This window comes from Trachypithecus francoisi, unplaced genomic scaffold (genome assembly GCF_009764315.1).
Source record: "Trachypithecus francoisi isolate TF-2019V2 unplaced genomic scaffold, Tfra_2.0 Lachesis_group5, whole genome shotgun sequence".
In the NCBI taxonomy this organism is placed as follows: Eukaryota; Metazoa; Chordata; class Mammalia; order Primates; family Cercopithecidae; genus Trachypithecus; species Trachypithecus francoisi.
In genome coordinates this window covers 86,348,322-86,362,922 of record NW_022681470.1, presented here as the reverse complement: position 1 = coordinate 86,362,922, position 14,601 = coordinate 86,348,322, and the positions used below count along the sequence as shown (strand labels likewise).

The 14,601-nt window shown below is 53.6% G+C and overlaps 5 pseudogenes; all 5 read left to right on the top strand.

Annotated features, from left to right (window-relative positions):
• The first annotated feature begins 65 nt into the window (after positions 1-65).
• LOC117077124 lies at positions 66-183 on the top strand (annotated as a pseudogene).
• Positions 184-1,552: 1,369 nt separating this feature from the next.
• On the top strand, positions 1,553-1,670 carry LOC117077123 (annotated as a pseudogene).
• Positions 1,671-4,108: 2,438 nt separating this feature from the next.
• LOC117077064 lies at positions 4,109-4,227 on the top strand (annotated as a pseudogene).
• A 2,413-nt stretch (positions 4,228-6,640) lies between these two features.
• LOC117077130 lies at positions 6,641-6,759 on the top strand (annotated as a pseudogene).
• A 5,937-nt stretch (positions 6,760-12,696) lies between these two features.
• Positions 12,697-12,815, top strand: LOC117076957 (annotated as a pseudogene).
• Positions 12,816-14,601: the final 1,786 nt, after the last annotated feature.

Genomic DNA, 14,601 nt, shown 5'->3' with positions numbered 1-14,601 from the left:
GTCTGCGGCAAGCCGGCAGGCATGGCTGGGCCAGGCTCTTGTGGCAGCCAGGCACCTCTGCCAGCATCTATGGCCATATCACCTTGAACGCGCAAGATCTCATCTGATCTCGGACGCTAAGCAGGGTCCGGCCTGGATAGTACTTGGATGAGAGACCGATGGGAATACCGGGTGCTGTAGAGTTTTTGCCTTCTTCCTTGTCTTTCTTTCTTTTCTACATTCCTTTCTTTCTTTCTCTCTCTTCTTTCTTTCCTTTCTTTCTCTCTTTCTTTCCTTTTTTCTTTCCTTCTTTCTTCTTCTTTCCTTCTTTCCTTCTTTCTTTCTTTCTCTCTTTCTTTCCTTTTTTCTTTCCTTCTTTCTTCTTCTTCTTCTTTCCTTCTTTTCTTTCTTTCTCTCTTTCTTTACTTTCTCTCTTTCTTTCCTTCTTTCTTCTTTCTTTCCTTCTTTCTCTTCTTTCTTTCCTTCTTTTCTTTCTTTCTTTCTTTCTTTCTCTCTTTCTTTCCTTCTTTCTTTCTTTTCTTTCCTTCTTTCTCTTTCTCTTCCTTCTTTCTTTCTCACCCTTCTTTCCTTCCTTCTTCCTTCCTTCCTTCTTCCTTCCTTCCTTCCTTTCTTTCTTTCTTTCTTTCTTTTCTTTTTCTTCCAACGGAGTCTGGCTCTGTCTCCAGGCTGGAGTGCAATGACCTGATCTCATCTCACTGCAAGCTCCGCCTTCTGGTTCACGCCATTCTCCTGCCTCAGTCTACCGAGCGGCTGGGACTACACACGACTGCCAGCAACCTGGCTCATGTTTTGTAGTTTTAGTAGAGACGGGGTTTCACTGTGTAAGCCAGGCTGGCCTGGAACTCCTGACCTCGTGATCCACACGCCTCGGCCTCCCAAAGTGCTGGGATTACATTTGTGATCCACCCCACCCAGCCTGCAGTAGGCTTTTGTGGCTTCCTCCCTCCCTCCATTTCCCTACTATCGCCATGCTTAACAACCTCCCCTGACTCTGCTCCCCCTTTGTTGTGCCACTACACTCTGAGACACGGGGAACCTGCTCTGGGGGTGCACCACCAATGTACCACCGGCAGAAGCATTCCAAGATATCCGCTAGCCGCTGCCCCACCAGGAGCCCAGCTTCAGCCTGGGAAGGTAGGGGGCTGGACCCCAAAAGCGCCGGTCCAGGTGTTGGCATTGTGAGAAAAAGTCCATGCACGCTTGGCCACTGTTTGCCCTGGCCAGCCCTGATGGCTCTGGCTGAGTGGGACAAGAGGGGGCCTCGCAGGACCTCCTGAGCCACCAGGGATCCAAAAGAATACCGTGTGACAGGGCGGAGGACCCAACAGGGTCCAGGATCGTGGGCTCTGGGCTCTGACGCCTCGAAGCACTCCCTGTTCCGAGTGGGCCATATGTGGTGGAAGCTCGGGAGCTCGGGAGCCGGGGAAGAAGGCCACGGGCGAGTGGCTCAGGGTTCCAATACAAGCCTGGAGGCCCTGGGTGGCGGTGTCTGCGGCAAGCCGGCAGGCATGGCTGGGCCAGGCTCTTGTGGCAGCCAGGCACCTCTGCCAGCATCTATGGCCATATCACCTTGAACGCGCAAGATCTCATCTGATCTCGGACGCTAAGCAGGGTCCGGCCTGGATAGTACTTGGATGAGAGACCGATGGGAATACCGGGTGCTGTAGAGTTTTGCTTCTTCCTTGTCTTTCTTTCTTTTTACATTCCTTTCTTTCTTTCTCTCTCTTCTTTCTTCCTTCTTTCTCTCTTCTTTCTTTCTTTCTTTCTTTCTTTCTTTTCTTTCCTTCTTTCCTTCTTTCTTCTTTCTTTCTTTCTCTCTCTTCTTTCTTTCCTTCTTTCTTCTTCTTCCTTCTTTCCTTCTTTTCTTTCTTTCTCTCTTTCTTTACTTTCTCTCTTTCTTTCCTTCTTTTCTTTCTTTCTCTCTCTTCTTCTTTCCTTCTTTCCTTCTTTCTTTCTCACCTTCTTTCCTTCTTTCTTCTTCTTCCTTCTTTCCTTCTTTCTCTCTTTCTTTACTTTCTCTCTTTCTTTACTTTCTCTCTTCTTTCTTTCTTTTTCTTCCAGACAGAGGCTCACTCCATCACCCAGGCTGGAGTGCAATGGCGCCATCTCGGCTCGCTAAAAGCTCCGCCTCCCAGATACACGCCATTCTCCTGCCTCAGTCTCCTGAGCAGCTAGGACTACAGGTGCCTGCCACGACTCCTGGCTCATATTTTGAGTTTTAGTAGAGATGGGGTTTCACTGTGTAAGCCAGGCTGGTCCGGATCTCCTGACTTCATGATCCACATGCCTCGGCCTCCTAAAATTCTGGGATTACAGGAGTGATCCACCATGCCCGGCCTGCTGTAGTCTTTTGTGGCTGCCCCCATCCCTCCCTTCCCTCTACAGTTGCCATGCTTCCCAACCTCCCCTGACTCTACTCCCCCTTTATCACCTTCCTACACCTCTGCCAAAACCGGGGAATTCCTCCTGGGTGTCTGCCACCAAAGCCACCAGGCAGCAGAATCCCACTGCTTCCGCTTCACTGCTGCCCCACCAGGAGCCTGGCTGTAGTCCAGGAGGGCAGGTGGCCGGACACCAAAGGCCCAGGCGCTCGTTCCCTACCGTTCGTGGTGCCTTCCTGCTCCAGGAATGACCAGACGATTCAATCCACTCATCAGGCACCACCACAACCTTCCAAACTGGGGAAAGGGGCAGGTAGGGGCAGCTGGAGACACACACACCAGCCAAGACCTCCGCTTCAGAACGCAAGGGCTGCTTTATCCGGGTTAAGGACGTTGCTTCGCCAGCCACCAGGAAAACAGTCCCTCTGCACCCAGATTCCCATTGCCACCATCTTCGTGTAAACTCCAGTCCCGAGGACACTCCACAGACCCAGACCTCGGGCCCCGTGGGCACGCCTGTTACCACAGCTCCTGCCAAATGGATGGGCACACTCTGCCAATCAAGGGGCCCACCAAACAGCACCAAGAGCACATGGATGTGCCAACAAAGGAAGGAGCCTAGGAAACCCATCACCAAAGCAAGCAATTAATCCAAGAGAAAACCCATCACAGTGCTCAGTTGCTCCTCTTGCATGGACGGCCTTACCATCCTTTTCTGGTCCAGCCTAAGCCCCCTCCACCCTATCCCGGCCTGATCAAAAGTGCCCTGCCTAAAGGAGCAGGGCAGTCCCTCTCCAAGGCTCTATGGCTCTCGCTCTCTAGCTCCCTCCCCCTCTCTCCTCTGGGTTTGCCCCTGCACCTCGTGATATTTCTGTCACCTTCCCTCTGTCTCTGTCTCTCTCTTTTTCTCTCTCTTTTTCTCTGTCCCTCTCTCTCTGCCTCTCTGTATGTCTCTTTCCGTCTCCCTGTCCCTTGTCTCTCTCGATCGCTGTCTTTCTCCCTCCCTTGGTGTCAATCTCTCCATCCATCTCTTTTGATCTCCTTCAAGCCATTTGTATGTGCGTGCGTGCATGTGTGTGTGTGTGTGTGTGTGTCTGTGTGCCTGTGCTCGTGAGTCTGTGGGTTACTGCGTGTGAGTGCCAGCGTGTGTCTGTGTGTGGGGCTGTGAATTTGCTCCTGGTGTTGGTGGGGTGTGTCTGGGTTTCTCTCAGCCCCTCTCCCCAGGGATCAGGCTTCCAGTTCTAGTGCCAGCCCAGGGCAAACAGAGCATCCCCCAACCCCCAACGCCCCATGCCCTCTTGCCCACCAGCCAGGTCTTGGTCTGAACAAGCGACCGTGGTTTGGGTGTTATGAGAACAAGGCCTCACGCAGCTGGGCTGGCTGTTCAAACTTGGCCAGTCCTGGCGGCTCTGGGTGGGTGTGGCAAGAAGGGGCCTCACAGGAGTTCCTGAGCGGCTAGGGATCCAAAAGAATACCTCTGCGACAGGGCGGCGGACGGACGGGTTCCCAGGATCGTGGACACTGGGCCCTGATGCCTCCGAGCACTCCCTGTTCCTAGCAGGCCCGACGTGGTGGAAAGTCGGGAACTCAGGAGCCAGGAGACGGGCGCGGGCTAGCGGCTCGGGGGTCCTGATCCAAGCCCGGCAGCTCCGGGCTGGCGGTTCCAGCTGGAAGCCAGCAGGCATGGCTGGGCCGGTCTCTTGTGGCAGCCAGGCTCCTCTACCGGCATCTACAACCATACCAACCTGAACGTGCGACATCTCATCTGATCTCGGAAGCTAAGCAGGGTCAGGCCTGTTTAGTACTTGGATGGGAGACCACCTGGGAATACCAGGTGCTGTAGGCTTTTTACTTTCTTTCTTCTCATTCTTTCTTTTCTACCTTCCTTTGTTTCCTTCTCTCTCTCTCCCTTCTTTCTTTCTTTTTTTCTTTTCTTTCTTTCTCTCTTCCTTTCCTTCTTTCTTTCTTTCCTTCTTTTTTCTTTCTTTCCTTCTTTCTTCCTTTCTTTCTTTCTTTCCTTCATTCATTTTTTTTCTCTCTTTCTTTCCTTCTTTCTTTCCTTCCTTTCTTTCTCTCTTTTTTCTCTCTTTCTCTTTCTTTCTTTCTTCTTCTTTTTTCTCTTTCTTTTCTTTCTTTCTTTCTTTCTTTCTTTCTTTCTTTCTTTCTTTCTTCTCTCTTTCTTTCTCTCTCTCTCTCTCTCTCTTTCTTTCCTTCTTTCTTTCTTTTTCTTCCAGATGGAGTGTCACTCTGTCACCCAGTGTGGAGTGGCATGATCTCAGCTCACTGCAAGCTCCACCTGACACATGACGTGTCATTCTCCTGCCTCAACCTTCCAAGCAGCAGGGACTACAGGCACCCACCCCTGCGTCGGGCTCATGTTTTGTTGTTTTAGTAGAGACGGAGCTTCACCATGTTAGCCAGGCTGGTCTGGATCTCCTGACATCGTGATCCACCCTCCTCGGAATCTCAGTGTTCTGTGGTTACAGGCGTGATCCACCGTGCATGGCCTGCTATAGTCTTCTGTGGCTTCACCCCTCCCTTGCTTGACCCTACTGTCGCCATGCTTCCCAACCTCCCCTTACTCTGCTCTCACTTCATTGCCCGCCTACTGCCCGGGCGCAGCCGGGGATGTCCAGTTGGGTATCCGCCATGAAAGCACAACTAGGAAGCAACCTCTCACCGCTTCCGCCTCACTGCCACCATGCCAGGAGCCAGGGTCCATCCTGGGAGGGCAGGGGTCCGGACCATAAATGTGCAGGCACAGGTTCCCTGCCGTTCGCGCTGCCTTTCCACTCCCAGAACGCCCAGGCGATTCAATGCACTCATCAGCGCTTCCGTAACCTTCCAAACTGGGGGAAGGGGCGGGCAGGGGCAGCAGGTGCCACACACATCAACCAAGGCCTCTGCTCCAGAACGCAGGGGCCGCTTTATCCAGGGGAAGGACATTGCTTTGCCAGCCACCAGGAAAACAGTCCCTGTTCACCTGGATTCCATTGACACCAACTTCGTGTAAACTCCAGTCCCAAGGACATGCCAGAGAACCAGGCCTCGGGCTCCATGGGCACGTCCGGTGCTACCGCTCCTGCCAAAAGGATGGGCGAACTCTGCAAAATTAGGGGCCTAATGCACCGCAACAGGGGCACAGGGAGGTGCCAACAGAGGAAGGAGCCTATGAAGCAAACCTCCAAAGCAAGCAATTAACCCAAGACAAAACCCATCTCAGCACTCCATTGCTCCTCTTGCAAGGACGGCCTGGTCACCCTCTTCTGGCCTAGCCCATGCCCCCTCCACCCTATCCCGGCCTGCTCAAGAGGGCCCTGCTTACTGGAGCAGGGCACTCTCTCTCCAAGGCTCTATTACTCTCTCTCTGTAGCACCCTCACCCTCTCTCTTCTTGGTTTGCCCATGCACATCGCACTCCTTCTCTTGCCTTCCCTCTGTCTCTCTGTCTCTCTTTCTCTGTCCCTCTCTCTTTCTCTGCCTCTCTGTCTCTTTCCCTCTCCCCCTCCCCTGTCTCTCTTGACCACTGTCTCTCTCCCTCCCTCAGTTTCAGTCTCTCCATCCTTCTCTTCCTTGCTCTCCTTCAAGCCGTTTGCATGTGCGTGAATGTGTGAGTGTGTGTGTCTGTGTGTGTTTGCGCGCACGTGTGTGGGTTCCCGCGCGCGAACGCCCAGGTGTGTCTGTGTGTGGGTCTGTGGATTTTCTCCTGGTGGTGGTGGGGTGTGACTGGGTTTCTCTCAGCAACTCTTGCCGGTGATCAGGCTGCCGGCTTTAGTGCCAGCCTGAGGAAAAGCAGGGCCATCCCCCAACCCCCAACCACCCACGCCCTCTTGCCCATCAGCCGGGTCTTGGTCGGGATTAGCGACCGTGGTGGGGACGTTGTGAGAAAAAGGCCGCGCCTAGCTGGTTCGGCTGTTCACCCTTGGCCATCCCTGACGGCTCTGGGTGGGTGGAGCAAGAGGGGGCCACCCAGGAGCTGCTGAGCCTCCTGGGATCCAAAAGAATATCTCCATGAGATGACTGAGGATGGGACGGGGTCCCAGGATCCTGGGCCCTGGGCCCTGATGCCTTGGAGCACTCCCTGTTCTGAGTGGGCCTGACGTAGTGGAACCTCAGAATCTCAGGAGCTGGGGGAAGGCCACTGGCAAGCGGCTCGGGGGTCCCAATTCAAGCCTGGCAGACCCAGGCTGGCGGTGCCGGCTGGAAGCTGGTGGGCATGGCTGGGCCGGGCTCTTGGGGAAGCCAGGTGAGTCTGCCAGCATCTACGGCCATACCACCCTGAACGTCCCCGATCTTGTCTGATCTCGGAAGCTGAGCATGGTCAGGCCTGCTTAGTGCTTGGATGGGAGACGACCTGGGAATACTGGGTGCTGTAGGCTGTTTTGCTTTCTTTCTTGCCTTTCTTTCTTTTCCACCTTCCTTTCTTTCCTTCCCTCTCTCTCTCTTCTTTCTTTCTTTCTCTTTTTCTTTCTTTCCTTCTTTTTCTTTCTCTCTTTCTTCTTTCTTTTCTTTCTGTCTTTCTCTCTCTCTTTCTTCCTTTCCCTCTTTCTTCTTTCCCTCCCTCCCTCCCTCCCTCCCTCCCTCCCTCCCTCCCTCCCTCTCTCCCTCCCTCCCTCCCTTCCTTCCTTCCTTCCTCTCTCTCTTTCTTTCTTTCCTTCTTTTTCTTCCAGATGGAGTCTCACTCTATCACCCAGGGTGGAGTGCAGTGGCACCATCTTGGCTCACTGCAAGCTCCACCTCCCAGGTTCATGCCATTCTCCTGCCTCAGCCTCCTGAGCTGAGGGGAGCCTCCTGAGCATGGGGGAGTCTGCCCCCACGCCGGGCTCATGTTTCCTAGTTTTAGTAGAGAGGGGGTTTCACCATGTTAGCCAGGCTGGTCTGGATCTTGTGACCTCGTGATCCACCGTCCTCGTAATCCCAACGTGCTGTGGTTACAGGCCTGATCCACCATGCACAGCCTGCTGTAGTCTTTCGTGACTTCACCCCTCTCCCTTCCGCCTACTGTCGCCAGACTTCCCAAACTCCCCGGACTCTGCTCCCACTTTATTGCCCGCCTACATCCCCGTTGCAGCCGGGGACGTCCTCTTGGGTGTCCGCCATGACAGCACAACCAGGAAATGGCCTCCCACCACTTCTGCCTCACAGCCGCCAAGCCAGGAGCCGGGTTCCATCCCGGGAGGGCAGGGGGCGGGAACATAAAGGCTCAGGCGCAGCTTCCCTGCCGTTCATGCTGCCTTCCTGATCTCCGAACTCCCAGGCGATTCAGTGCACTCATCAGGCGCCGCCGCAACCTTCCAGACCTGGGGAAGGGGTGGGCAGGGGCAGCGGGTGCCACACACACCAGCGGAGACCTCCGCTCCTGAATGCAGGGGCCGGTTTATCCGGGGGAAGGACATTGCTTTGCCAGCCAGCAGCAAAAGAGTTCCAGTGCATCCGGATTCCATTGCCACCAACTTCGTGTAAACGCCAGTCCCGAGGACATGCCAGAGATCCATTCCTCAGGCGCCGTGGGCATGCCCAGGGGCACGGCTGCTGCCCAATGTACTGCACCAGGAGCACAGGGAGGTGCCAGCAAAGGAAGGAGACTACGAAACCCATCTCCAAACAAGCAATTAACCCAAGACAAAACCCGTCTCAGAGCTCCATTGCTCCTCTTGCATGGACGGCCTGGTCACCCTGTTCTGGCTCAGCCCATGCCCCCTCCACCCTATCCCGGCCTGTTCAAGAGGGCCCTGCTTACTGGAGCAGGGAACTCCCTCTCCAAGGCTCTATTACTCTCTCTCTGTAGCACCCTCACCCTCTCTCTTCTTGGTTTGCCCATGCACATCGCACTCCTTCTCTCGCCTTCCCTCTGTCTCTCTGTCTCTCTTTTTCTGTCCCTCTCTCTACCTCTCTGTCTCTTTCCCTCTCCCCTCCCCTGTGTCTCTTGACCACTGTCTCTCTCCCTCCCTCAGTTTCAGTCTCTCCATCCTTCTCTTCCTTGCTCTCCTTCAAGCCGTTTGCATGTGCGTGAATGTGTGAGTGTGTGTGTCTGTGTGTGTTTGTGCGCACGTGTGTGGGTTCCCGTGAGCGAGCACCCAGGTGTGTCTGTGTGTGGGTCTGTGGATTTTCTTCTGGTGGTGACTGGGTTTCTCTCAGCAACTCTTGCCGGTGATCAGGCTGCCGGCTTTAGTGCCAGCCTGAGGAAAAGCAGGGCCATCCCCCAACCCCCAACCACCCACACCCTCTTGCCCATCAGCCGGGTGGACAATTCAATCCACTCATCGGGCATCACCGCAACCTTCCAAATCGGGGGAAGGAGGGGGCAGGGGCAGTGGGTGCCACACACGCCGGCCACCACCTCTACTCCAGATAGCAGCAGCTGCTTTATCCGGGGAAGGACACTGCTTCGCCAGCCACCAGGGAAACTGTCCCTGTGCACCCAGATTCCCATTGCCACCATCTTCGTGTAAACTCCAGCCCTGGGGACATGCCAGAGACCCAGGCCGTGGGCCCCGTGGGCACGCCCTGTTCCATGGATCCTGCTAAACGGGCGGGCGCACTCTGCAAATCAAGGGGCACATCGCACCACACCAAGAGCACAGGGAGGTGCCAACAAAGGAAGGAGCCTAGGATACCCACCTCCAAAACAAGCAATTAATCCAAGACAATCTCCGTATCAGCGCTACGTTGCTCCTCTCTCATGGATGGCCTGGCCACCCTGTTCTGGCCCAGCCCAAGGTTCCTCTACCCTATCCTGGCCTGCTCAAAAGGACCCTGCCTACCGGAGCAGGGTACTCCCTCTCCATGGCTCTAACTTCCCTCTGTCTCTCTGTCTCTCTCTATTTCTCTGTCCCTCTCTCTTTCTCTGAATCTCAGTCTGTCTTTTTCCCTCTCCCCTTCCCCTGTCTCTCTCGATGGATGTCTCTCTCCCACCATTGGTTTCAGTCTCTCCATCCATCTCTTCCTTGCTCTCCTTCAAGCCGTTTGTGTGTGCGTGCATGTGTTTGTGTGTCTGCGTGTGTGTGTGTGTGTCTGTGTGTGCGTGTGCCCTTGTGTGGGTTCCAACGTGCGAGTGCTGGGGGTCCCATCCGACCCCGATGTCCCAGGGCTGGCGGTGCTGGCTGGAAGCCAGCAGACATGGTTGGGTCAGGCTCTTGGGGCATGCAAGGGGCTCAGGGGTCCCGATCAAAGCCCGATGTCCCGGGGCTGGCAGTGCCGGCTGGAAGTCGGCAGACATGGCTGGGTCAGGCTCTTGGGGCAGCCAGGGGCCTCTGCTGGCATGTAGGGCCATACCACCCTGAACGCACCCAATCCCTGATTTTGCAAGCTAAGCAGGTTAGGCTCTGGTTAGCACTTGGATGGGAGACCGACTGGGAATACCACATGCTGTAGACTTTTTGCTTTCTTTCTTGTTCTTCTTTTCTACCTTCCTTTCTTTCCTTCTCTCTATCTTGTTTCTTTCTTTTCTTTCTTTCTCTATTTCTTTCTTTCCTTCTTTCTTTCTTCTTTGTTTCCATCTTTCTTTTCATTATTCCCTTCTTTTTCTTTCTTTCCTTCCTTCTTTCTTTCCTTTGTTTCTCTCTTTCTTTCCTTCTATCTTTCTTTTCTTTGTTTCCTTCTTTCTTTCTTCCTCTCTCTTTCTTTCTTTTCTTCTTTCTTTTCTTTCTCTGTTTTTCCTTTCTTCTTTCTTTAATTCTCTCTTTCTTTCTCTCTCTCTCTTTCTTTCTCTTCTTTCTTTCTCCCTTTCTTTCCTTTTTTCTTTCTTTCTGTCTTCTTTCTTTCTTTCTTTCCCTTCCTTCCTCCTTCTTTCTTTTCTTTCTTTCTTTCTCTCTTTCTCTTTCTTTCTCCTTCCTTCCTTCCTTCCTTCCTTCCTTCCTTCCTTCCTTCCTTCCTTCCTCTTCCAGATGGAGTCTCGCTCTGTCACCAAGCCTGGAGTGCAGTGGCACGATCTCAGCTCACTAAAAGCTTGGGCTCCCGATTCTTGCCATTCTCCTGCCTCAGCCTCACGAGCAGCTGGGACTACAGGAGCCCATCACCATGCCTGGCTCATGTAGTTTTAGTAGAGACGGGGTTTTTGTAGTTTTAGTAGAGACGGGGTTTCACCGTGTTAGCCAGGTTGGTCTAGATCTCCTGAATTCGTGATCCACCCTCCTCGGCATCCCAAAGTCCTGGGATTACAGGTGTGATCCACCGCGCACAGCCTGCTGTGGGCTTTTGTGGCTTCCCGGCTCCCTTCCTTCCCCCGAATGTTGCCAAGATTCCCAACCTCTCCTGACTCTGCTCCCCCATCATCAAGCCCCTACACACTTGCCACATCTGGGGACATCCTTCTGGGTTGCGCCACCAAAGCACAACCAGGCGGCATCATTCCACTGCTTCCGCCTAGCCATCACCCCGCCAGGAGCCCGGCTCCAACCTGGGAGGGCAGGGGGCCGGAGCCCCAAGGCACATTCGCTGGTGTTGGCGTTGTGAGAAAAACGCCATGCACCGCTCCGCCGCCTGTTCTCCCTTGGCCAACCCTGACAGCTCTGGCTGGGTGGGGCAAGAGGGGGCCTTGCTGGAGCTCCTGAGCCGCCAGGGATACAAAAATATACCTCCATGACAGGGCGGAGGACGGGACTGTGTTCCAGGATCGTGGTTCCTGGGCCCTGACGCCTCAGAGTGCTCCCTGTTATGAACGGGCCCGACATGGTGGAAGCTCTTGAGCTTGGGAGCCAGTGGAAGGCTACCAGGGAGTGCCTCTTGGGGTCGATACGAGTTCATCACGCCCGGGTTGGTGGTGCCAGTTGGAAGCCTGTGGGTATGGCTGGGCCGGGCTCTTGGGACAGCCAGGTGCCTCTGCTGGCGTCTATGGCCATATCACTCGGAACGTGCCCGATCTTGTCTGTTCTTGGAAGCTAAGCAGGGTACGGCCTGGTTAGGACTTGCATGGGAGACCGCCTGAGAATATTGAGTGCTGTAGGTTTTTGGCTTTCTTTCCTGTCTTTCTTTCTTTTCTACCTTCCTTTCTTCCCGTCTCTCTCTTCTTCCTTCTTCCTTCCTTCCTTCCTTCCTTCCTTCCTTCCTTCCTTTCTTTCTTTCTTCTTTCTTTTCTTCTGTCTTCTTTCTTCTTTCTTTATCTTCTTTCCTTCCTCCTTCTTCGTTCTTTCTTTTCTTTCTTTCTTTCTCTCTTTCTTCTTCTTTCTTCCTTTTTATCTCTCTCTTTCTTTTCTTTCTTCTTTCTCTTCTTTCCTTCTTTCTTGCTTTCTTATGTTTGTCTCTTTCTTTATTTCTTCTTTCCTTAATTCTTTCTTTCTTTTCTCTCTTTCTCTTTCTTTCTTTCTGTCTGTCTGTCTTTCTTTCTTTCTGTCTTTCTCTCTTTCTTTTCTTTTCCTTTCTTTCTTTCTTTCTTTCTTTCTTTCTTTCTTTCTTTCTTTCTTTCTTTCTCTCCTTCCTTCCTTCCTTCCTTCCTTCCTTCCTTCCTTCCTTCCTTTCTTTTCCTTCCTTCCTTTCTTTCATTCTTTCTTTTCTTTTTCTTCCATAGGGGTCTTGCTCTGTCACCCAGACTGGAGTGCAGTAATGGGATCTTGGGTCACTTCAAGCTCCACCTACCAGGTAAACACCATTCTCTTGCGTCAGTCTCCAAAGCAGCTGGGAATACATGCGCCCACCACCACGCCCGGCTCATGTTTTGTAGTTTTAGTAGAGATGGGGTTTCACCGTGTAAGCCAGGCTGGTCTGGGTCTCCTGACCTCGTGATCCACCTGCCTCGGCCTCCCAAAGTGATGGGATTACATTCGTGATCCACTCCCCCCAGCCTGCAGTAGGCTTTTGTGGCTTCCCCCCTCCCTCCCTTCCCCCTACTATCACCATGCTCTCCAACCTCCCCTGACTGTGCTCCCACTTTATTGTGCCACTACACCCCAGACCCACCAGGGGGCCAAACCCCAAATGCGCAGGCCTGGGTGTTGGCATTGTGAGAAAAAATCCATGCACCACTGGGCCACCTGTTCGCCCTTTGCCAGCACTGATGGCTCTTGCTGTGTGGGGCAGGAGCGGGCCTCGCAGGAGCTCCTGAGCCACCAGGGATACAAAAGAATACCTCTGCAACAGGGCGGAGGACTGGACGGTGTCCCAGGATCGTGGGCCCTGGGCCCTGACGCCTCGGAGCACTCCCTGTCCCGAGTGGGCAGGACATGGTGGAAGCTCGGGAGCTCGGGAGCCAGGGGAAGGCCATTGGGTTGCGGCTCCAGGATCCCAATACGAGCCTGGAGGCCTCAGGCTGGTGGTAACAGCTGGAAGCCAGCAGACATGATTGGGCAGGGCTCTTGCGGCAACCAGGGGCCTCTGCTGGTGTCTACGGCCATACCACCCTGAACATGTGAGATCTCCTCTGATCTCGGAAGCCAAGCAGGGTAGGACCTTGTTAGTATTTGGATAGGAGACTGCCTGGGAATACCGGGTGCTGTAGACTTTTTTGCTTTCTTTCTTGTCTTTCTTTGTTTTCCACATTCATTTCTATCCTTCTCTCTCTCTCTTCTTTCTTTCTTTCTTTCTTTCTTTCTTTCTTTCTTTCTCTTTCTTTCTTTCTTTTTGTTCTTTCTCTTTTTCTTTCTCTCTCTCTTCTTTCTTTTTTCTTTCCTTCTTTCTTTCTTTCTCTCTTTCTTCTTTCTTCTTTCTTCTCTCTCTTTCTTCTCTTCTCTTCCTTCCTTCCTTCCTTCCTCTCTTCCTTCTCCTTCCTTCCTGCTTCTTCCTGCCTTCCTGCCTTCCTGCCTCCTTCTGCCTTCCTGCCTTCCTTTCTTTCTTTTTCTTCCAGATGGAGTCTCACTCTATAACCCAGGGTGGAGTGCAGTGGCGTGATCTCAGCTCACTTCAAGCTCCATCTCCCATGTTCATGCCTTTCTCCTGTCTCAGTCTGCTGAGCAGCAGGGACGACAGGCCCCTGCCCCCATGATGGCCTCATGTTTTGCAGTTTTAGTAGAGACGGGATTTCACCGTGTTAGCCAGGCTGGTCTGCATCTCCTGACCTCGTGATCCACACTCCTTGGAATCCCAACGTGCTGTGGTTGCATCCGTGATCCACGGAGCCTGGCCTGCTGTAGTCTTTTGTGGCTTCAACTATCCCTCCCTTTCCCCTATGGTCGCCATGCTTCCCAACTTCCCCGGATTCTGCTCCCACTTTATCGCCCGCCTACAACACCGCCACAGCCAGGGACATCCTCTTGGGGGTCCGTCACCAAAGCACAACTGGCAGCAGCCTCCCACCACTACTGCGTCGCCACCGCCATGTCAGGAGCCCCGGTCCATCCCGGCAGGGCAGGGGGCCAGACCATAAAGGCGCAGGCACAAGTTCCCTGCCATTTGCAGTGCCTTTCTGCTCCCAGAATGCCAAGGAGATTCAATGCACTCATCAGATGCCACCACAACCTTCCAAACCCGGGGAAGGGGTGGGCAGGGGCAGCAGGTGCCACACACAGCAACCGAGACCTTCACTCCAGAACACAGGGGCTGCTTTATCTGTGGGAAGGTCATTGCTTTGCCAGCCACCAGGAAAGCAGTCCTTGTGCACCTGGATTCCATTACCACCAACTTTGTGTAAACTCCAGTCCCAAGGACATGCCAGAGACCCAGGCATCGTGCACCATGTGCACGTGTGGTGCCATGGCTCCCACCAAATGGACGGGCACACTCTGCAAATCTAGGGGCCCAATGCACCACACCAGAAGCACAGGGAATTGCCAACATAGGAAGGAGCCTACGAAACCCACCTCCAAAATAAGCCATTAATCCAAGACAACATCCGTATCAGCGCTTCATTGCTCCTCTCGCATGGACAGCCTGCCCAACCTGCTCTGGCCCAGCCTGAGACCTCACCACCCTATACCTGTCTGCTCAAAAGGGCCCTGCCTACAGGAGCAGGGCGCTCCCTCTCCAAGGCTCTATGGCTCTTGCTCTTTAGCTCCCTCCCCCTCTCTCTTCTGGGTTTGAATCTGTGCCTCCCACTACTTCTGTCACCTTCCCTCTGTCTGTTTCTCTCTTTCTCTGTCCCACTCTCTTTCTCTGAATCTCTGTTTGTCTCTTTCCCTCTAACCTTCCCATGTCTCTCTCGATGGATGTCTCTCCCTCTCCTTTGGTTTCTGTCTCTCCATCCATCTCTTCCTTGCTCTCCTTCAAGCCTTTAGTGTGTACTACGTGCATGTGTGCGTGTGTGTGTGTTTGTCTGTGTGTGCATGCCTGTGTGGTATCCTGCATGCGAGAGC